Here is a 22,964-nt window from a genome sequence, read left to right on the forward strand (position 1 = left end):
GGGTAAGGTGTCCATCCCACAAGTCGATGGAAGGTCCAGGTTGTGTCTCCTGTGCTTCTGGCCCACTGGCTATAAATCAGAGGTTCCCAAGACTCCTTCCTTCCTTGGGTTAGATTAATTTGCCAGCACAGCTCACAGAACCCACAGCATTTTACTTACGAGATTACTGGTTTATTATGAAAGGATATAACTCAGGGACAGCCAGGTGGAGGCGAGGCATTGGACAAGATACGGGGAGGGGCTCAGAGCTTCTGTGTTCTCCCCAGAAACGCCTCTCTCCCCGGATCTCCACCAGTTCACCGGCCCAGAAGCTCTCCAGACCCCTCCTTTTGGGTTTTGCCAGAGGCTTCATTACTTAGGCACGATCAATGAAATCACTGAACTCAATCTTCAGCCCCTCATTCCTCCCTGGAGGTAGGGGCTCGGGTAGTACAGAAAGTTCCATCTCTCTAATCACATGGTCGGTTCCCCTGGCAACCGGCTCCCAGCCTTTGGTTATCTAGAGGCTTTCCAAAAGTCACCTCATTAACATAACAAAAGACACCATGCTCTCTCTCTCCTCACTTAGGGAATTCCAAGGGTTTGAGGAGCTCTGTGCCAAAGACGGGGTATGAAGACCAAATGAGTATTACTTCTTTTATCACAACATCACGGTTGGTTGTTCTTATGTTGATATTGTTCCTGGTGACAAATCCTTCTGACACTTTCCCTCCGATCAGAAGCTTTCTTTACCAACGTGCCTTAATGATCTTGTGGGTTTTTTTTGTTGTTTTTGAGGGACTAGATATATGACATTTAATCATATCCCTCCATGAGTTCTGAGTCCTTTCAGAAATAGACCAGAAGTCAGATAAAAATAAATTAAAATAATCAGCCTCATTGCTGGTAAAGCTGGATTAGGGAAAGAGAATTGGATCCCAAAAGACCCAAGTTTTTCCCCCAAGTCTACACAGAGAGCTGCTCTGGAGGGAGCTGGGTGGGCAAGGGCAAAGATACTGCAGGAGACAGACAGAGGCCGAGGTGCCTGCGGTTTTTTAACACATGAGCTCTGCAGGGCACAGAAAAGGAGCTCCCTGGGGTTTGAAGCCTGCCAATCCCATCATAGATCATAGATCATGATTCTTTTCCAGAGTAGGAGGGGCTGACTCGAGGGGCAAAATGGGCAAAAGGTTCCTTTCCAACAGCACAGCAAGGGTGCAAATATCTAACTCCTTGGGTCAGGCAGGAAGCCGGGGACAGGGCGAGTGTGTCCCCACTACAACCTCCTATTACGAATCCCCTTGTTTTGGACCCACCAGAAACCACCAGAAACCCTCATAAACCGACTCTTATACAAACTTTCTAGAAGTTATTTAAAAAAATCCTGTATGTCTTCCCGTAACACATTCTGTTTTAATATCTCCTTTTATCATGAAAAGAAGATATGATTATTGTGAAAAATTAGAACATGAAAAATATATAAATACCAGGTAAATGTCCCTTGCACTCTGTCATCAATGTCCCTTGCCTCTCCTCCAAGCGAAAGCCCATTAACAAGTTTTGTGTCCACAGAACATTTTTAAACAATCTACATAAGCAAGATTGATGGACCAAGAGGACCAAGCAAAATTTATGGACCAAAGGGTAAGTGGATGCGTTGTGCCCTCTTGCTAAATTCATGTGATATGATGAGCCCTTCCCGGGTGCCCTGGGCCGTCTGTCCGAGGTGGGCAGTGCACACCTGCTTAGTCCCTGTCTTCCAGTCAAGTCCCAGTGTTGGTGTATCTTCACCTGTTTGCTTCCTGCGGTGCCAGGAATGTTTGGCCTTGGCTGGATTTCTGCCTCCCCGGGTTGACCTCCTCATTTTTAAAATACAGAGGCTTCTGGGACATCCCTTTAAAGTTAAAGACAGGCTTTAAGCTATGACCATGGCTCCCTACCGGCCCACTCTGAAGTTCTCTGAGCATTCTTACAGGATTCTGACCTTTCCCCACTGCCTGGAAAGGTCTGGAATCCTCCTGCTGTCCTGCCCACTCCTCCCTGTCCTCCAACTCCCACAACGTCCCTTGCGCTGGATGCAGGCCTCTGAACATGCGGTCTCCTGACCCAAGCCCTACTGGTCTCCCATCTGGGTCTCTTGTGCCTAGGCTCCGTCTCTGTTCCCCTTTCTCTCCTCCCTGTCCCCATGGCGGAGATTGGACTCCAGCCCTGTGCCCCAACCTCCTCCCCCCCTTGGCTCGCTGCTTTCCCAGGGCCTTGCTCTGGTTTTCCCACATTAGCCCCACTATTGGCCTGGACGTCCACCTGATGCAAACACCATCAGTCCCCACAAGTGATAGGTTGTGTCCCTCCTGCCTCCCCACTCAGGTCAACTTCCGGCTCATTGACGCCAGGCTGGGAAGGCCTCATCTGCCCCCATGACTCCTAGCCCTAGACCTCCTGCCACAGGGCTCTGGGCTGTCCCCTGTCTGGCTGTCCTTGGCCTGGGCCTGCCCCTCCCCCCGGAAGGAGTCCCTCACATACTGTGCAATCGAGGCCGTGTCTTTGGTGACATGTTCAGCTGTCACCGTTCTTTCCCATGAGATGTTAACTGTCACTCAAAGACCGAGCAGGCTTGCAAGTTTGCAGCCCTATTTGGCAATTTATTTATTGTTACTAATACTCTGTCAGAAAAATTGTGAGGTCCCTTTAAATATGTGATTTTAACAGGCTTTCTCTGGGGAGATTTTTGTTTGAGGGGCACATTTGCTCCCTAAGGGACACAACCCTAATTTTATCTTGAAATTCAATAAGAAAATAAGAGGCAGGTCTTGGGAACTCATTTCACAGGCAGCACACGGCAGCGGGAGCCGAGGGAAATAAGGACATCCACGTTAGTCACGGTGGGGGTGGCCTGAGCGGCCCCTTCACTCTGGAACCACTTCTGCCTTTGGTCTCAGGCTGGCTCTCCTTGGCCAGGCCCCACTCCTTTGTTTCATCCAGTGCTCCTGCAGCACTTACCATGCGCCGGCCCCTGTCCTAAACACGGCAGGCAGGACTCAGTTAAGTCTTTAGGCAGCCTTGCAAGGCGGGTGCTCTTCTTCTCCCCGTTTTACAGAAGGGAGAATTGAGGCAGAGAGAAGTTCATGAAATCGTTCAGGGTTACCATCTAGTGAGTGGCCGAGGAGGGATCAGAACCCAGGCCTCCCGGTGCCAAGAGTTTGCGTGACTGCCGCCGCCCCCGGCCGCCCCCCGACACAGGGATGCTGTTCCTCTGCTGCCAACCATCTGCTCTTGCACTCACTCCCTGGGGAGACCCCTGTCTCGCTCTCACTGCACAGGAGATTGCACGTGCCAAGCTGGGACTCACAATATCCCTGCCACCCACCTGACACATAGGATTTTTTTCTTCTGGCATCCACTGCCTTCACCTGGGAAGATGAGTGGGACGGCCGAGTCGATTCTGTGAGGATGCGGTGTCTGATTTGTCCTCAGATGAACTTGTAGCAAAACCCAGCATCATGCCAGCCCCGTGGCGGCTGCACAGTTTCCAGTTGTGGTCAAGGACCTTCAGCGGCTGTTCTCTCCATCTTGTCCTCAAGCCACCTCATGACCATTTGCGGTTTGGGTCCAAGCAGCCATCTCGACAGCCCATCTACCTGCCTGGCATCTAGTGACATCCCTGCCTTTCTCCTTCAGGCACTGGGGACTGATGGTCAGGGTGGCATCCTTCTTTCTCAGTTTGGTGGTGCCAGGGGATTATGTGTTATGGAAAGGGAAAGCGAGATGGGGGAGCAGGAGGCTGGGGTGAGAACGTTTTGCATTCTAGTAAATGCCCTGGCTGCGTGTGACTCCAGTGTAGTGGATTGTGCCTTGTGGTCAGGGAGGATGGCTGTTAGTGATTTGGGGCCCCCTTGCACTTGCACACTTGACCCTGGGGCAGCAGCAAGGTGCAGGAGAGGGGGCTGGGAATTGGGAGAACAAGGTTCTAGTGCCCGCCTGGGTTTCTCACCTGGATGGCAAAGGGCTCTGGTCAGACATTCTCTTGGCCCATCTGGCTCTGGGATCTGAGGGTCATACATAGCAGAGGGTCGGTGGCATGGAAGGGATGCCAGGAAGGCCTCCAATGCCTGATTAGTCTGCTAAAGCCAGACACTGCTTAGAGGCAAGGGGACAAGTGGCATTTCAGGTGGCTGGCCCTGGCGCTCATTACCAGAGCTCCTGATTACATGCAGCCACTCCAATGGCATTCCCACACTCACCTCCTGCTGCGTTCCACTCCCTAGGTACCTGCTCCCCAACTGGCGAGGGTCTTCTCAGTTATTTCTTTCTCTAACCACAAGTGTGGTTGCTCAGGGCCCAAAGGATCAAGGGGGAGGGTCCTGATGGGTGATGGGAATGACAGGGTCTCCCACCTAGCACATAGGCATTTAACTAAAGTCACCCCTTAAACTGGAAGTGGCAGATTAGTGCATCCCCAGAACCAGCCAAGAAGGACTAGGGTAGAGAGAACCTCTGAGCTTCAGTTTAGGAAGAACAGTAACTGCGGAGCTGATGGGGGATTCACCAGGCCCTTTGACGTGAACCCGAGTGGTCTGGGACAGTGCCTGGACATGAGGCCCCCCCGAAACACCCATATCTGTCCCTTCCCGTTTGTCCTCTTCCCCCTGCCGGCCACGCCATCCCCCATTCCCCTCCCCTGACCAGGCCACTGCCAGGCTCCCTGCCCATGATGGATTTTTCAGGCTTCGTTTAGTGACATAACCATCCCAGTAAAACATACAAATGGCCCAACCGTGGATCCTAATGTGCAGTAAACGGTTTTTCACCTCATATCATTTTTTATGGGAAGAAATTGGCTTTGTGCTTCCCCTGCAGGGCCACCCCCGCCCTTGCAGGTGGACCGTGCTGGGGAGGGTTTGCCTCCACTCCAGGTGCTCAGCTGCCCACTCACGGGGGCAGGGGGCGGTTCAGCTTTGATTAACTGTCCTGTGCCACATTAATTTCTGACAAGAGGCTCGCTCTGTTGTCTCTACAGGAAAAGGGGGGTGGGGGCAACGGGGGGTAGAGGGAGAGAGCCGGGTTCTGGATTGGATTCAGCTCTTTGTCTGTTCTGGTGGTTTTTGGAAGGCACCACCTTCTGCAGGAATCCTTCATCCCTGGCTTCACGTCCCCTGCCCTTTCCTTGGTCCTACCTGTGTTTTCTGACCCGTGAAATGGGTGCCTTGGTGCCCCCCTCTCTCTGCCGCATGGCAACATGAGAGGGGCTCTCCGAGATCTCCAGTTACGGAGATGAAATAACCTCTGAATCAATGAGGGGACTCTCCTTACCCCAGGAGGGAGGGTTCAGTGATGCTAAACTCTAAACTCAGTGTCTTCCAATGCAAGCTCACTGCTAACCCCAGCCAGGTGAGTGAAGCCCCATCTCTGGACTGACTAGTCCTCGAAATTGTTCTCCTTCTGCCCCTTGGACCCATCCTGCCCCGGCTCCACCAGCGGCTTCATATTCTCCCGTCCGTTCTGAACTGGGGCATCTCCTAAGACTCCAGTCTTAGCCCTCTGCTTTTTTCTGTAAGCATTCACCGTGGACATTTCTAGAAGCACATCCAAGGTACAGGTGACTAGGGGAAGGAAAGCTGTCTGCTGAAAACGAGCTGGGTGATGACACAAGGTCCCCTCTGCCACCGTGGAATCGCCCTGCTCTCTCAGGCAGCAAATTCCTTGCCTCTCCTTCTGCCTGCCTTCCTGCCAGCTGCCTTCTGCATGCCCAGGAAGGCATGGGCACAGCAGGGCTGTGATGCTACAGCTACTTGCTTCCTCTTCTTGCTGCTACTGCTGGCTCTGTCTCCACGGCCAAAAAGGCAGCTGGCCCTTGATGCTGCACCACCAGGTCTGCTGATGCATCTTCTGGTCTGTGGATGAAGCCACCTCCACTGTGTCCTGTGTGTCCCTTTGGTGGGGGCTGACTGTCCACCTCTCTACCCGGCCAGCAGTGGGGCAAGGATTGCTGCGTGCTCAGCACAGAAGGGTGCGTGCACGTGTGAGTGTGTGTGCGTGTGTGCATGTGTATCCAACCATGCATCTGTGCATGCTGACACTCCTCTGTAGCAGTATCTGCACATTTGGCTCAGAGGCACAGAATAAGTACACCTAGCACCTAAGAGGTGCTCTAATACAGAGATGCTGTTTGGGGGAGATCATTGTGCCTGAACAAAGGGAAAGTCCTTTAAAATGATAAGGAGCTCAAAAAAATGTCAGGGCCAATGATGATGATGGTTATTGTTCTGAGACTCTCTTACTCACGGTGCCTTCAGACCGCACCCCCACGGGGAGCCATGGAATGGAGTGCAAGAGGTAAGAGAGCTCAGTTGGAGCTTGCGGTCATCGCGGACCCCCAGATGGGTCCATGCTGGAGCCCACACTTCCAGGTGCATAAAGACCAGTCAGTTGGTGCTGGGGGCGCGTGGCCAGGGTGGAGGGGCCTAGGTACTGCAAGCAGTGCTCAGGGGATGTAGAGCTCGGTCTGTAGAGGACATGGTGGCCGTTGACAAGATCGGAAAGTTTTTCATACGGAAAAGCCCTTAGCGAGACTCAGCTTACTCCACAGGGCGAAACTAGGGCAGATTAGCCGAGGCTCCGGAGGCAATCTCCTCCCGGCATGTGACCCTCCCTGGAGTCATACAGGTGGCTGAAATTGTCCCACCGAGACGGGTCAGGTGGTGGCTTGACACCGCTGTCAGTGGACTTGAAGGATTCTTGCACTGGCAGGACGGCTCAGCGGGAGAGGATGCTATAGGATTCTTTCCTACTCCCCGGAGCCTTGGGTTTTAACCAGCTATGTGCCAAATGGGTAATTGGCACCCAGAACCACACACATAAGGGGTTCATACAACCTCTAGGAGGTGAGACTCTTAAAGTCTGCACTGTCTCTGGGCCCCCTGACCTTTGGGACCCAGGAAAACCCAAGCTAAATGTGCTCTGTGTTTCCCTGGAGACTCCATCGCCTATGGACAGCTCTTCAGGTGATGCTCCAACTGGAGACTTGGGTTCTAAACACAAAAATACAGCAATGAAGGTACGTTGGCTCTTGTGTCCCCTCACTCCATGTGACATCCCTGCTCCTCCTGCCTCTGCAACCGTGGCCCTGGCCTCCCCGTCCCCGCCTGTCCCGCAGGAGCCGGGACCAAGAAGTGTGTGAGCTACCAAGAGGGTGGGGGGCCACTAAACCCCTGATCTAGGAGACAGAAAGCACGGCAGTGAAAACAAATCTATTTAGAAGTCTCCAGCAGATTTTAGACACCTTGATTAATCATAACTTGCTACACATTATTTCCCTATAAACAAACTACAATGTTACTCATATAAACAGCTTTATCTTGACAGCTGCAAAATGTCAGGATTTAATGTAGAATGAGCAGAGATACACCATATGTTACCACTCCAGGCCTGGAACACACTAATTCACAGCATATTGCCTCATACCGAAGAGGTGATTACAGAAGAGGGGCTAGGGTTTTGCCTTGCCATCCTGGTACGTGCAGCTTCCCCGGGCCCCTGCGCCTTCTCTTTGGCCGAGCCGCATAATGACTAAGATGCGGAATGGGGGCAGATTCGTGGGGCTGCCAGCATCGAGCAAGACAGCAACCCAAAAAGTGGGGATGCGGTTGTGTTGTATTTTTAAAAATGGACTCAGATAAATACAGGTGTCCCACACTGGGAAGCCCATAGTTCCAGTACAATAATAAAGGGGGGAGAAGTCAATACGCGGCAGGCATCCTGCTGAGGAGGAACTGCTGCTGCCTTTGCCAGAATGAAAACCCTACAAAAGAGAGAAAACAAATAGAACCCCCTACAGGAACTGACAATTAAGAAACAAGTTAAATGCGAGGGGAAACCGAACTGAATGTTCATGAAAATAAAAGTTTATAAAGGGACTCCTTACCTGGGGCTGGTGGTATCCCAAAGAGAGAGAAGTACAGAATTTTCCCCAATAGGCTGCATCTGCTAGAAAACCCACAGGGCACATTTTCATAGAACGGTTTCCTTTTTTTAATTTATGATAGTCACAGAGAGAGAGAGAGAGAGGCAGAGACACAGGCAGAGGGAGGAGCAGGCTCCATGCACCGGGAGCCCGACGTGGGACTCCATCCCGGGTCTCCAGGATCGCGCCCTGGGCCAAAGGCAGGAGCCAAACCGCTGCGCCACCCAGGGATCCCATAGAACGGTTTCCTGTTTGTTCTTTTTGCTTTCTTTCTCTCCCCTCCTGTACGTCTCCTCCACCCCAATGTGGCATAAGTCAGCGTGTCATAGGCCGGGGGAGCCCACTGCCTCTGTTTATAAATACTGCCTTCCTGGAGCGCGGCCACGCCTGCCCCTGTAAGTGCTGCCTGTCTGCAGAGTTGAATAGATGCAACAGCAGCAGAGTTGCGTAGATGCAGCAGAGACCATTGGCCCACAGGCTGAGAATATTTACTCTCTGGCCCTCCATAGAAAACGTTTGCTGACCCTCTGCTCTCAACTATACATGTTTTTATGTCACTCCCCAGCCTAGACACTTAAGGCATGCTCTCCATTAATCTTTGGTCACCCAAGAGTCAGGCCCCTCCTTTTGGCTCTAGAACCTCAATCTTCTATTCTGGGGTGGGGGCGAAGGACCACCCACATTGCCCGTTTTGGTGGGACTGTCTACCAAGGGGGCAGGCGTGTGGCCACAGGTTGGTGTCAGACTTTCTCTCTGGACTGTGACTTGCCAGCCGTGTGGGGCACAGTTGATTTGTCCCGTTGGTAGCTCCCCAAATCCTTGGGGTCCCAGAGCAGCCCTGGGTCAGGGGTCCTGGCTGAGCGTGAGGTAAGCGTGAGCTGCCTTTCTCCTTCCATGTGAATTTTCTTGGTTAAATAAGTGAGAGCTGGTTCCTGTTGCTTCTGACCTCAGTGGATGCCAGCAGCCTCTCAATGGCCCCTTGCCATCTGTGGGTCAGGTCTAGAGTGAGATCGCCTATAGAGACAACTCCCTGACCTGGCCCTGGCTCCCCTTGAGAGCCTGCCCACCCGTCACTTCTCTCCGTTCCAATGCTCACATTCCGTGGCTGTGCCCCACACTCCAGCTACTCTGGTAAGATGACCAGTTCACAGGGATGTCTTCCCTCCACCTTGCTGTGTGCTCCTTGGCGGGCAGGGAATGGTCTCATTTTTCTGTGTCCCCAGAGCAGAGCAAGGTTTTCAATGTTGGAAGAATGAACCCCTCTTTTTACCACTGGTGCTGTGTTTGGCTGTTAAGTTACGATCTCGATCTTCTGCTAGGAGTTCCCCAACGCATCCCAGCATCAAGTCCTCTTTCTGCGCTCATGCTGACTTTATCTCCTGGTCCCATCACTGACCTCCTACTAGTGATGCATTCAAGCCCTGGATTTGTGCCCTGCTCCTGAGATGGGCTTCCACTTCTCTCCTCCCGGCCTGTTTCTTTGCCCCTCGTCACTAAAGTCTATCTTGCTCTCAGTGTTGCCGCGGCTTACTGTTCTGCATAAGGTACTTGGAGCTCTGGTGTCTGAGACCAGACAGGGTGGCCTCCAACCCCTGAAGCCCTTGAGGGGAGGCATGAACCTTCTTAGCACAGAGTGTGTGCTAAACATCTCCATTTTTTTTTTCTTGAAAAAGGAGTCTCTAATTCTTTCCCTTTGCAAAAAAGTGAAGTCATCCTTGGGGAGCACACAATTGGCAAGGTGTAGCAGGACAGTTAATGCTCAAACCCTAGGGCTTGTGGCACAGATCCTTTCTCCAGGGCTAGAGGCATGGGGCCATCTTGGAATCTGGAACTCTTAGTGCCCGGGTCCACCTAGAAGAGATAAGCATTGTGACGCTTTGCAGGCTTCTTGGGGAGGGAGATGAATCACTCTCTGACGCACTTCTCTCTTGCTGTCCACTTTCATGGTGGGCCAGAACATTCTGAGTGCAAGATCTTGTCTGGATGTCAGAATCTTAAACATTAATTCTAATAATTCTTTTTCTCTAATGTTCTTATGCCAGAAAGACTCTGGGGATGTGCAAAACATCCCATATCCTGATCCTGCTGCCTGGGGTCAGGAAGGGTACTTGGTTTCTCTCCAGTTGGTATAGTCATCCAAAGAAGCAGATTGTCCCATATCCAGCTATGCAAGTCCAAACACAGGGGCCTAATTATGCCCAAAGAAGGCATAATTCTCAAGAGGAAGGCTCCTTCTGGGCTTCTGAGCTCATTTCTGAAGGTAATTGGCAGCTGCTGGTCCCTGCTTCCAGGAACCCCTCTAGGAACCATGAGGTTGAAGACAAATCTGGTGAGTGAGAAGTGAATTTGTTGTACAGAATGAACAAACATCCTGAAGTGTCCAGGACAGGCTGGCTGTGTCACACAGGCTGCTTGATTGTTTCCACAAACCTTCAGAAGGTCTCTCAAGTTCTGGAATCTCTGGCTTAAAAACTACATCTCAAAGACTGCCTTTCACACTCAGAATGCACACAGTCTTTGCCTGACTATAAGCCATGTACTTGACCTGGAGTCTGGTTCTGGTGCCTTGGAGGACAAAGGGCCTCTGGGCATCAGCCTCCTGACTTCTCCTCTGGCCCCAGCTGGCCCAGGACTGAGGCCAACTCATTTGCCTTGCCTCATGAGGCCTCCAGTCTAGCTCCTGTTTCCCAGCTCTGAGCTCCTGGAAGAATCTGATGCATAGACTGCCTTTTCTGTCACCAGCCTGTTCTCCTGTTTTAAGGACTCGAGTCTAGAGCTCAAAAGACTCTGGACACCTAAAATAGAAATGTCTAAAGGAGCAAAGAGCAGCATTCAATCATTATCAAGTAAAGTGGCTTCCCCTTTATGATGTTATAACACATGGATTTGGATTTCCAGAGAGTAATTTCAGCATTAGCATCAGTCCTCAGCAATCAGATTAATGTGGGTTTCTCCACACTTACAGTGTGTGTGTGTGTGTGGTGAGAGAGAAGAAAATGAGTCTCAAAACAAAATATCCCTGGATTCTGATTACCTGTTGGTGAGTCCTAACTTGAACATTCTCTGCTCTGAGTTCATAGACAATTGATTGCAGTCTAAATCAGTCCCATGGGGGAAAAGCGAGACTAGTGATGGCTGGGAGTTTTGCATTTGCTTTAAGGGCTTTTATGGATTCCAGAGTCACCTCATGGTTACCAGGGCTGATGGAGGTTTGCAATAGCATGGGTAATCCAAAGGCAATGGATAATCTTTAAATCATTACCATCTGTTTCTGAAATGTACCATTTGATCATTCTCTGGAGCTGATTTGCCTTCCTAATCATGCTCTTCTTGGACTAACGTTAAAACTAACATTGCTTTCTAATGAAAAATAAAACCAGCTCTTAATACAGTGCTGAATCCACAATGCATGATGCAAAATACCTGAAAAAAAACCCACACACACAGGAGAGAAAAAGGACTGAAAGACAAAGAGAAGGGTGGTGGAGGACGAGCCTCGTCTTTGCCTCTGATTGATTTCTTGCCACAACTAGTGAGGGAGCATCAGTTCTCAGGACATGAGCCCATTGCACATTTTTTGCTCCAAGGAGAAGTCTTCTTTCCCATATGGAACTTCAGAGTCCCTGATTCCAGCTTGATGCAGCCTTGTGTGGAAGGGTGGTCACAGTTTCACCTATTTGCCCTGTTCAGAGGAGCAATTATTATTGTACACGGTATGAAATCGAGAATATACTATCCAGTGACAACTCAATGTTCCTCCCATGGCATCCCCACCCCTTCTCTCCAGAGGTAACCCCATTACCCTTGCAGTACTTTCTGTCTAATGTTCCCGGTGCGGGGGGTGTCTCTTCTTGATTCAGCTGCTCAGAAACAGCTCTCCTCACAGTCTCTTGAGCTCTGCTGCTGTTGCTCGTTCCCTTGGCATTTGAACAATGGCTTTGAGCAAATCTAGCCTTCTGGGCCTTCAATGCCTGAGAAAAGTCACGATCTTCCTCTGCTTGAAGCATCCCTAGACCTGGGTCCCCACTCCCGAGCCACCCACATCTCCATTCTTTCTCTCCTGGATGTTTTTCCAGTTCATGTCAAAGGACTCCAAAGGCCCTTTCCTGGCCTGCGTGGCCTCCGTCTCTCAGTGGGGTAGCATCTGACAATCTTGTTTTGATGTTCTTGTGAAGCCCACTTAATCCTGGACTCTGGCTCCTGTCTGCTGAGCTGTCCTCCTCCCTCCACACCTGGTCCAAGAATTTCTTCTTCCCCCTCTCTCCACCCTTCACACTCATCACTATTACGAAGGTGACTCTCAGGTCTCTGAGTCTACACCTGACCCTCTCACTCCACCCCAGACTTGATTTCCATCTCTGCTGGACAGTTATATCATGATGTCCCCAGCACAGCTGCAGTCCTAGCTCGTGTCCTTCCTCTAACCTTTAGTGTCTTCAAAAATAGTCCCGTCACTCTCTCAGGTACACTTAACTCCTCCAGATGGTTCTCTCATACCCAAGATTGGCCAATTCTCTCTTGACATTTTTTTTTTTGCCATAACCATCCTTTTATTTCAATTCATACAACTGCCATTTCATGTCCAAACCCTTGTGGCCCAGCACCTGAATGATGCCAGTAAACTTTTAACTGATTCTCCTTCAGCTCTCTTTCTCCCAGATCTATCTGACATAGCATCTTCAGATAAATAACATCCCAAATATGATTTTATCATGTCATTCTTCTAAATAGAGTTTTTAAAAAAAGCCTATATAAGCTGTTATGAAGCAGGCAAAATTCTGTAGATTCATACTTATCCTTTTCTTCCTGGCTTCAGCTATCAAAAGGAGATACTAGTATATACTTTTCTTGGAAATTATATTGCTGAAAGAAAACAACTTTATAGCTTGACTTCCAAGTCAACCTTAAATGGTCCCTAATTTATCTTTTCTGTTTTATCTGCTCTGTTCTTTTGGTTTTATTTTGGAGGCATTATGGTGCAGTGAGTCAAAGGGCTCTGGACTCAGCCTAATTTTATATTCCTGATCCTCCAAATACCAATTTGTCACTTTGGAGAAGTTTGTAAAAACCCTTCCAAGATTTAACTGGCACACCTTTCATTAAAAATGGAAATAATGTGTCTATATCATACATTGTTCTGTGGGTCACTTAATCCATGTAAAATGTTTAGCAATTGCCTGGCACATAATAGTGTCAAACATGCATTCATTCTTGTTTTACCTTCCCAAGTGTGAGCCTTCTGTTTAAGACAAACTGACATGCCCACTCTCTCTTGAATAATGCCCTTAGGCTTTTCTTTCTCTTTGGCTTTGTTCATGGTTCTTGGTACATCTAAAAAGTCCTATCCATTTTTTAAAGTCCAACGTATGGTCCACTTTGTCAGTGAAATCTTTCCCTGATTCTGGCTCCAGTGAAACTCACCTGTATGATACTGTCATGGCAGGTGCATGTCATTAGACATTTGTCAAAACCCATAGAATGTACGACACAAAGAGTGAACCCTAATATAAACTGTGGACTTTAGTTAGTAATAACATATCAATATTGGTTCATCAATTGTAACACATGTACCATAACTATAGAAGATATAGGGAAGGAAAGATGAGGTGTATGGAAACTCTCTGTACTTTCTATTCACTTTCCCTATAAACATAAATCTGCTCTAAAAAATAAAGCCTATTAATTAAAAAAAAAAAAAGAAAAGAAAAGGAAAAATCTGACCTGTCTACATGTGCGTGAGTTCTTTCAAAGCTCATTTCTTTATCTTCAGCCTAAGGTTTGTCTCGCTTGAAGATAACACAAAGTGGGTCCTTCAACTTATCATTTTGTGAATTCTTCTACTTTTTTTTAAAAAATGATAAAATCAAGAGATAATGTAGCTTAAGGAAAAAATAGAAGCATGAAATAAGAAAGGTCTGAGTTTATATCCTGGCTCCTCTTTTTATATGGCGATATCACTTGGACAAGTTATTTAACTTTGTTAGCCTCAATATCTTCATCTGTAAAATGGGGATTATAATATTTATTTGTCATGTTGTTGTATCTGAATAACCTGGCAGTTGCTATCTCATTATTAGAGGAGGCAAGAGCTTTCTTTATTGCTAAGTAATCTGCCAGAGGCACAAGTTCTTTATGAACACAAACAAAAGCATGACTGCTTTCCTGATCAAAAAGTGATCAGATTTAGAGAGATCAGATAACTTGGTGATGAGGATAGACACAAAGGACTTCACCCTCAGATACATTATGATCCACGGCATGGAAGGAGCTGCAAATGTTAGCTGAATCTGAAATACTGCTGCATGATTGTGTCAGTCGGTTATTAGTGTTTAACACAACAAATATTTCCACGTGGTCTTCATCTTGCAGAAGCAACACCAGGAACACAGGACCTCTAAGGTCACCGTGGTAGAGGATCAGACCCAAAAGTGGCTTATGTCACCTCCATTTGCACTGAGTTGGCCAGGATTCAATCATATTGCCCCTGTCTGATTGCAGGGCACATGGGAGAGAGAGCCTTCCTGCCATGTGCAAACAGCAGTCTCTGAAGAGTCATCTTGACCAAAGTTGGTGGGCTCAGAACGAATTGTTCCAATGCCTTTCAATTCTGTCCTGGTGAAATGGAACTGTCGAAGTGCTTTTGTTTGAAAATAAAATATTGATTATTTTGAATAGTGGTTGAGTTCAAAGACTAGGAAGAGAGAGGGTGATCTCCCAGTAATGAAAAGAGAGAAGACCGATTGCTTCTGTAGTCAATTATTTGAAGAAGGGCTCCAATATTTTAATGATGATAAAGAAAATCATCTCATTTGCTCCAGCCAATCCCAATAGAGAGCGTTGTTCTCTCAAACTATGGATAAAAATGTCAAAAATGAAATCCATTTGCATCTGCAAATTAAAAGGAGAGAATGCTGCAGTTTTGTCCAGGAACTGAGGGCCGACGTCCCTCTCCAGTGTGGCACCATAAAACACTTCTCTCGTCTACGTGCTTGCACACCACGTTATATGCGTTGATTCACTTCGTTCCTGGGGAGAATTTCCATCCAACAACAGGACTGACATATGACTGGATCACTTTTTGTCTCTAGCCCACGTGGTCCAAAGCAAATACACAAATTGACAAGGCACCAGCCACTGCGTGGGCTGGTCCTCTGGTTTATTCTCATTTCAATGACTCATTTTATTTGTTTGATCTAGCAATGGTGGCCCAGCCTAATTTGTAGTATTTATGATAATACTGTTTTAGTGCTAGATAACAATCTTGTAGCTCATTAGGGAATTTCCGTCACAAATACCCATCATCAAACATACTTAATCCTGGCCCGGCTCCTGGAGGCACAGAGGTGACCAGAGCGAGCCTCACGGTCCCCCACCTTCTGCTCGCACACAAAGCTCACACACAAGACTGGACACACCAAGCAGCTCCCATGCGGACAGTGCTGTGTCTGTGTGCACTGATTCCTCACCACCTTCCTCCTTCTCCTGGGGGTTGGCAGCAGAGCTCTCGCTCCCCCACTCCCAAGTGGTGTCCAGAGGGTTATGGGAGCTCCTTATAAGCCCCTTACTCTCCATAAATGCTATGATTTGCAGCCTCCCTCCTTCTTCATCATGTCTTAGGCTGGGACAGGGGCTCCCCAGAGGAGTGCCAGGCCCTCCCGCGGTCATTAAAGGAAGCAGAAAGGAAAGTAAGCCCTGAAGGAGCACCTTTTGGGGTCAAGGCTCACCGGCCCATCTGTTTCAGGGTTTCCCTTTGTCCCCACTGGGAGCCCGAGGGAGGAGGTGCTAGCTCCTTGTGCAGGTGGGGATGCTGAGGTCTGAGGAGTTTAGGTTCCCTGCCCAAGGCCACCAGCTGCCGGGGGTGGAGCTGGAATTGGAACTCACGTCCACAGAGTTTCCAGCACCGGCTTCCATCTGCCACACTTGGCTGTGAGCAAAGTGAGCAAGAGGGGAAATGGAAGGGCCTGGAGGCCGCGGCCACCGTTGGCCACCACGCGTGCTGTGACTGCCGAGAGCTGGGGTGTCCTGAGCGCAGCCTGCGGGAGCCCGCCGGTCTCCTCCACGTTCATGGGCCCCATGGGGCCTCCGGCCAACGCTCCAGGGCCGGCTGTTTCCTGGCCTGGGGAGCCCTGGGGAGCCCTGGGGAGCCCTGGGGAAAGGGTAGCTGGTCAGGCCCTAGGCCCGGGGAGGGCCCTTGTGAGCTGGTGCTGCCAGCCCTGCCCGGCAGGTGTGCACAGAGCCCGCCGACCAGGTAGGTGGTGGCCACATCCCAGGAAGGCAGCTCTGGGGACTCCTTCCCCCGCCTGGCCCTCTGGCCTGCCACCTGCCCCTCTGCTGCCCCGGACTTCCGTTTCAAGGTGGGCCAGGGAGGAGGGGGTGGGAGTGCAGGGCCCTGATAGAAGGTTCTGGTGCCAGGGCCCCATCTGGGTCCTCGGAGGCGGTGGGCAGCTCTTGCCGTGGAGCTGCTTCTACTGAAGGAGCGCTCGCTTCATCCTGTCCACCTTCTTGCTCCGTCCCTGCAGGGCTGGTGTGTTTTCCTGTCTGTTCTTCCTCTGTGTAGAGGACGGAGCGTGGCTGTGAGTCAGAGCAATCCAGGAGGAGGCACTAGGGAGGAAGGTAGGCTCTGGGCCTTTCTAGACCTCTCTGGTGTCTTCTGAAGGCTGGCTGGGATTCTCAAGTTCCCTGGGGTTGGGAGGGGCCCCTCTGGCCTGCCCCAGGGAGTCTCCTCAGCTCCATCCCCGAGCCCTGGGGTCTGGAGCTCAGTGGGGCCCTGCTGCTGAGGCAGGGGAGCAGCTGCTGGGGCCGGAGGAGAAGGGGGACGGGGCTCCTCCATGCCCAAGTCCCTCCTCCAGCCAACAGCTTCCTCCCCCAAAGGGGCCCAGCCTGACCACATCATTCCCTAGGATTTCTCGATTTTTGGACTTCCTCAAGACCTGTCACAGGCTTGGCATTTATTCGGCTCAGGCCACGTCACCCTCCAAGGCTATTGCCCTGTTTTGGAAATTCAGCAACTTCTAAACTACATGTGAGTAGAGAGGTGTCCACCAAAGTCCTGTGGGCCTTTTCGATGGTGTTCCCTCCAGACTGCCCTCGTTCCTGGAAGTAGGCCACGTCCTGGCTGTCCAGTCGGCTCTCTCGGCTGTTTCTCTGGCCTTGGAGCTTGGCAAGAGGCCTGTGCTTCCCCTGGCGGGTAGCACTCCTGTCAGTGACCTGTCCAAGTCACTGCAAAGCCAGCTTCTGTTTACCAGCTAATCCAAGCCAGTTTGATTTAATTTGTATCAAGCATTGTGTGGAACTCTCCAGATTGGGTGCTGCAGCTAGCACAGAGTTTACACGGTCGCTGCCCTTGAGGAGCGCACAGTCTGTCGGGCAGTGGATGGTGGCCCTAGCGGTGTGTGGGACGGGGCAAGGCCAATGCATAGATGACTTAATTCCAGGTGGTCAGGGACTGTTTCCCCACTTCCCTGTGGGTCAATTCCACTGGCTATGCTGGCTGCGGAGGCAGGTTTTCTGGAGACCTAGAGGATGTACAGAAGTGGACTGTCAGGACCCTCTGTTCAGAGGAGAGCAGAGAAGCCTATCCATTGTTCTAGGGTTGGAGAAAGGACTAATCTGTGTTTTCCACTTGTCATGTCGAGGGAAGCCTCTGTCACACGTATTTTATTGTGGCAGAGCTGCATTGTGCCGCATCTGTGTGGTGTGGGACACACAGGGCCAAGTGGGAAGTCAGCCCCTACGCTAGCCGACTCGTAACCTTCATCATGTGCTCACCTCTCGGGCTCAGGAGTCCTTATCTGTAGGTGGGGTGGTCAGAAGAGCTTATTTCTGAGGGTCCCTCTGGATTTGCTGCCATTGTTCTCCAAACTGTTTGCTCCCAAGAGCTTCCTTCTTCACCTGCAGGACAAAAGACCTGAGCGACCTCCGGGGGCATCTCGGGGTCCCAGGGCGGCCTCCCTCCCTCGTCCCAGCACCCTTGCTTACTTCCCTTGCACTGAAGCTGGGAGCCACCGTGTACTCAGGGAATTGAAACCTGTTCTTACATGAAGTAAAGCACCCACCACAAAATCCAATCACACCTTTAAATCCAGTTAGTGTGATTTGGGGTATGTTCTTTTTAGAATTGGATTCCTTTTGCTTCATTGGAATAATTACGAGGTGACTTGCACAGGCCCTGAGATCCCCAGTGAAAAGTACCATCAGGGCCTTTAGGTATGTCCTCCATCAGGCAGATGACCCTGATGTGGATGAGCTGATAGATTCAGTGCGACTCAGACACGGTCATGCACTGAGGAATTATGTTATTTTCTACATTTTTTGGGGGACAGCTGTTTTACTGTGAACTGTTTCAGGTGGCAAAGCATGACTGGGGATAATCATGCCTGCTAGGATAGTGGAGATTGGTGTGTGTGAGTGCATGTGTGTGCATGTGGCATCACATACATGTGCATGCCTGTGGTGTATGTGTGTGTGCCTGTATATGCGTGCATTTGTGTGCATGCCTGTGGTGCATGTGTATGCATATATATGTGTGCATGTGTGTGCATGTGGCATTGCCTATGTGTGCATTTCTGTGGTGCATGTGTTTGTGTGTCTGTGTGTGTACATGTGTGTGTGTGGTTAAAAAGGAAGTGGTTGGTTAAGGGTTCAGCTGTCTGGAAGAAGAAGAAGTTTTACATCAGCCCAGGCTTCTAGAAAGGTCCAAGAGGAGATATCATCTTTCCCAGCATCCCTTCTTTGGAGCTGGTCCCTTGGCATCGCCAGATGAGGGCCCCTTGTTTGCAGCCCTGGAGACTTAGCCCTCTTGTGAGTGGCTCCCCAAAGTTGCAGACTCTCTGGAGACTTAATTGGCATTGTTTCACTGAACACAGAAACTTGGGTTATGACAGTTTTGCTCTTTAAATTGTCAAGGAAGGAAAGGTGCTTTGAACTGCAGCTGCTGGAAGGGCAGGGGGACCTCGCTTAGAGTCACCCCTGCCTCCGTGAATGCTCAGGGAGCATGAAATAGCGACAGGAGACAAACAGATAGATGGGGTGGGTGACCAGTACAAGCACAACAGGCCATGAGGATCCTGGGAGGCAAGCCTGCCCATGTCATCTAGGACTCGCTGAGCTGATGCAGCAGACCCTCCGTGGGCACAGTGGAGGCTGAGCCCTGCTTTGGCCATTCTCCCATGACTCTGGCCCTTGAGGCATGTGGCTGTGCCCTCTGCTGACCCAAGCATTGGTGGTTCTGGGCTCTACTGGGGTGAGACTCCACTAGGATAACTGGACAGCTGGTCTGGGGCTCGGAAGGCAGGAAGTCGGGAGATAACCTATAAAACGAATGACCTGGAGGCACAGGTATGGGGAGCTCTCCAAACTCTCCCTGGGCCTGGTGAAGAAGGAGAGTCCTCAACAGGCCTGGGGAAGGGAAGGAGTGTGACAGGGGACAGCTGGAGCCAGACCTGGACTCCAGTGAACACAGGTGTAAAGAGGTGGATAATGATGGGCAATTCCCAAGAGTTTCTTCTGGAGTGTCTTTAATTTCAGTATCTACTGTGGAATGCTGGAGTCAGTTCTTAGCTGTGGCATTTGCCAGTGGAACTCAGAACAGTCCCTTTGGTCCCCAACTCAAATGCCTCATCTGAAACTTTTGAGTCATCCAGTTTGTCTCTTAGCCTGACACTCGGTAATAAGTTCCTGAGGTAGTAACCATGTGTGCTTTTATTATACACCCAAACAGTAGATGCAGAGTCATACTCACTCTGTTCTCTCCTTCCTTTGCCTTTGTTTTTAAATATTCAAACTCCTTCTCTTTCCTTTCTTGTGTCAAAAGGGAAGGAGAAATACAGCTGACAGGGAAGTAGATCAGGAGTAAACCATTGTCCCTGAGTTAGGTTATGAGCTCCAAGGAGAGGGTCCTTTCTCGTACAAGGTACGGGGTCCTTTCTGGCCCAGGGTCATTGTATATTTTTCGAGTGAAGCATGCAAGGCGAACTAAGCCTCAACGCTGGGAATTAATAGGAGGACACAGAAGAAAATCTTTCATATTTTCCCACCAGCTGACCCTGGGCCTCTCAGGGAAGTTGATGATGGGTCTTCCTCAGTGGCCAACGGCTGAAGATTTGTTTCCCTCGCTGGCTGAGTGTGCAGGTCTCTGAGTGTCACCACTCCATCTCGAGAAGTTGGGGATTTCCCAGTCTGGTTCGTGCTTCCAGAACGCATGGTCCTCAAACTTCAATGTACACCAACCCATGACACTTCTCAATTCATCCTTGATAATCAGTTGGTCTCTAATTACCTCCATTCGCAATCTTATTAAGTCCAGACCAGAACTCTGAAACTGCGGACAGTTGTCTCTAGCCGTCAATGCACCTGAGGCCCTAGGGAGGCAGGATCTGGGTCTTAATGTTTGTAAACACTAAGCTGATTTCAATTACTCATCTGAAGAGGAGGCGACCCCTCTTCCTCCCCCATTCCACTGACCACATGGACTAACATTTACTCTTCTCTTGGTGAGTTCTGCAGAATTTTGCTGCTGGTGCCCCGTCTCACACACCCCTGAGATACAGGCATAGGAGCTTCAAAAGAATCCTCACTTAACACCACCACCAGTACCACCATTGTATTTCCCATTTGCACCACCCCTGGGTTCAGCACGGGGCCTCCAAGGCAGTGGTGGCTGATGGAAAACCTCTATGTGCAGGGAAGCCGGGTGGCTATCTAGAGCCACTAGCCCTCTGCCCTGGAGGCAGAGCGTCCTGCCCTACTGAGGCTGGGAGGGCCCGCCACTGCTGTCTGGATGCCTTTCCTCCCCTCTGTGATGCTGTCATGGGGCCAGCTGATTAGTACCTTCCGCTTGGTTGCGTCCCCACAATCTCTTGATGCAAGAGCGTGCAGAGGACAGATTGCAGTGATGAGTACATTTCAAAATTTGGTTTGTTTACTTCCCTCTGCTTCCTATTTTGTGCCGGCGGGTGGTCTTATACCACAGGCAATGCAGACAGCTTCTTCCTTTGGCTGCTCCCTCCCATAGAGAACATGAGAAAAACAAGACATTTTTCTCCAGTCACAAATTCCACAGGGCCCTCGCAGTTCTGACTCCAGGACCCAAGTACCCAAGAGATGATGATGCCTGCAGTCCTCCAGGTCAGAGGGATGAAGCAAATGAGGACCCAGGCTGGGTGTGTACGATGCCAAATGTACACTCTGACTTCCAACCTTGAGCAAACTGCAGACCGAGCAGTCCCGTGAAGCCCTGGACGATCCAGATGGTAATGAAGCCTCATGAAACATTCCCTACAAATGAGTGAAGGGCTGCAGGAACCCACCACAAAGTTCATTTAATCCACAGATATCCTCTGTTTTCATCAGCCTTGTCTGCTCTGGACAGTTGAGCTAAAACTGCTTCAGCTTATGGGTAGCATTCATCCAACATGAAGAGTAATGACCCATAGAACCCTGGGCTTTATGGGGAGAAAACAAACTCTTTACTTACTAAAACCACACAAAGAAAAAAAATGCCCAAGTATTCCCTATACTGGAAGGGATTAGAGGTTAGTTTACTTTGCAAGTAAAATAGGATGGAGTATGCCGTACGGTTCCATTTCTATGAAGTTCTAGAACAGACTAAGCTAATGTGTGGCAGAAAAAATTTCATAAAGGTTGTTGCTCTGGGGAGCAGGGGAGAATTGAGGAGCAAAACATTAGAGAATTTTCTGGGGTGAAAGCAACATGCTACCCTGTATTGGTAAGGATTTAAGTCACAGCAAATACATGCACTTAGCAAATGTACACTTAAGATTTGTGCATTTTGTTGTATGTAAAGTTTATCTCAAAAGAAATCTGTAAAAAATCTTCAAATCTAGTTAATGACACTCATGCTGAATTATTTACACAGAATTGTCCTGAAGTGTACAATGCACCCAAATTAAGAGAACTTTGAGAATTTATTCTGTGGTTCCCCATGCAAAATAAAATTTATAGCATCAGGTCTTATGTTTAAAGTCTTTCATTCCTTTCGGGTTAATTTTTGTGAATGGCATAAGATATGGACCCAATTTCATTCTTCTGCGCGTGGTGACCCCGTTTTCCTGTCACCACTTGTCAAAGAGACTATCCTTTCTCCCTTGAGCATTCTTAGCTCCTTTGGGTGCTGTTGGTGGGAATGTACATTAGTTTGGCCACTGTGGAAAACAGCATGGAATTCCTCAGAAAAGTAAAAATAAATAAATAAATAAATAAATAAATAAATAAATAAATAAAATAAAAGTATTAGTATATGATCCAGGAATTCCACCACTGGGTATTTATCCAAAGGAAATGATATCGGGATATCAAAGGATATCAAAGAGGTGTCTGTGTTTCCATGCTTATTGCCACGTTCTTCACAATAGCCAAGATACAGAAACAAGCCAAGTGTCCATCACGGGGTAGATAAAGGAGATGTGGGGTGTGCATGCAATGGATATTATTTGGCCACTGGAAGGAAGGAAATCCTGCCATTTGTGACAGTGGGACGGACCTTACAGACAAAGAAAGACAAGTACTATAGGCTATCACTTATATGTGGAATCAAAAAAAGCCGAACTCATGAAAACATAGAGTAGAATGGTGGCTACCAGGGGTGGAGGAGTTGGGGAGGTGGTGTTTAAGAGTATAAACTGGGAACTAGTAGATAAACAAGTCCTGGAGATTTAGTGCACAGCATAGTGATTATAGTCAACAATACTGTATTATAGACTTAAAAGTTGCTAAAAGGTAGATCTGTTCTCACTACAGAAAAGAAATGATGATTATGTGAAGTGATAGAGATGGCTAGCTGATGTCACAGTGGTAATTACATTGCAATAAATAAGTGCAGTAATGTACTGTACACCTTAAACCTACACATTACTATATGTCAATTATATTTCAAGAAAAAATAAACATAAATGGTAAAATGAAAGAAATGAGATGGAGGCACCTGGCTGGCTGAATCGGTGGAGCGTGCCACTCTTGATCTCATAGTTCTGAGTTTGAGCCCCATGTTGGGTGCTGAGATGACTTA

General features: G+C 49.3%; 1 long non-coding RNA gene across 5 annotated transcripts; it reads left to right on the top strand.

Moving 5' to 3' along the window:
• The first annotated feature begins 478 nt into the window (after nt 1-478).
• Nucleotides 479-21,869, top strand: LOC140609562 (uncharacterized). 5 transcript variants are annotated; one of them, XR_012011365.1, is made up of 5 exons: nt 479-608; nt 1,552-1,623; nt 16,459-16,552; nt 16,840-16,961; nt 20,444-21,869. It is a non-coding gene; the product is annotated as an uncharacterized lncRNA (long non-coding RNA). The 5 variants fall into 5 exon arrangements; XR_012011363.1 differs by having other exon boundaries at nt 488-653; XR_012011367.1 differs by having other exon boundaries at nt 488-653; nt 20,985-21,869.
• The last annotated feature ends 1,095 nt before the right edge of the window (nt 21,870-22,964 follow it).

The sequence above is a fragment of the Canis lupus genome, chromosome 18 (assembly GCF_048164855.1).
Source record: "Canis lupus baileyi chromosome 18, mCanLup2.hap1, whole genome shotgun sequence".
Taxonomy (NCBI): domain Eukaryota; kingdom Metazoa; phylum Chordata; class Mammalia; order Carnivora; family Canidae; genus Canis; species Canis lupus.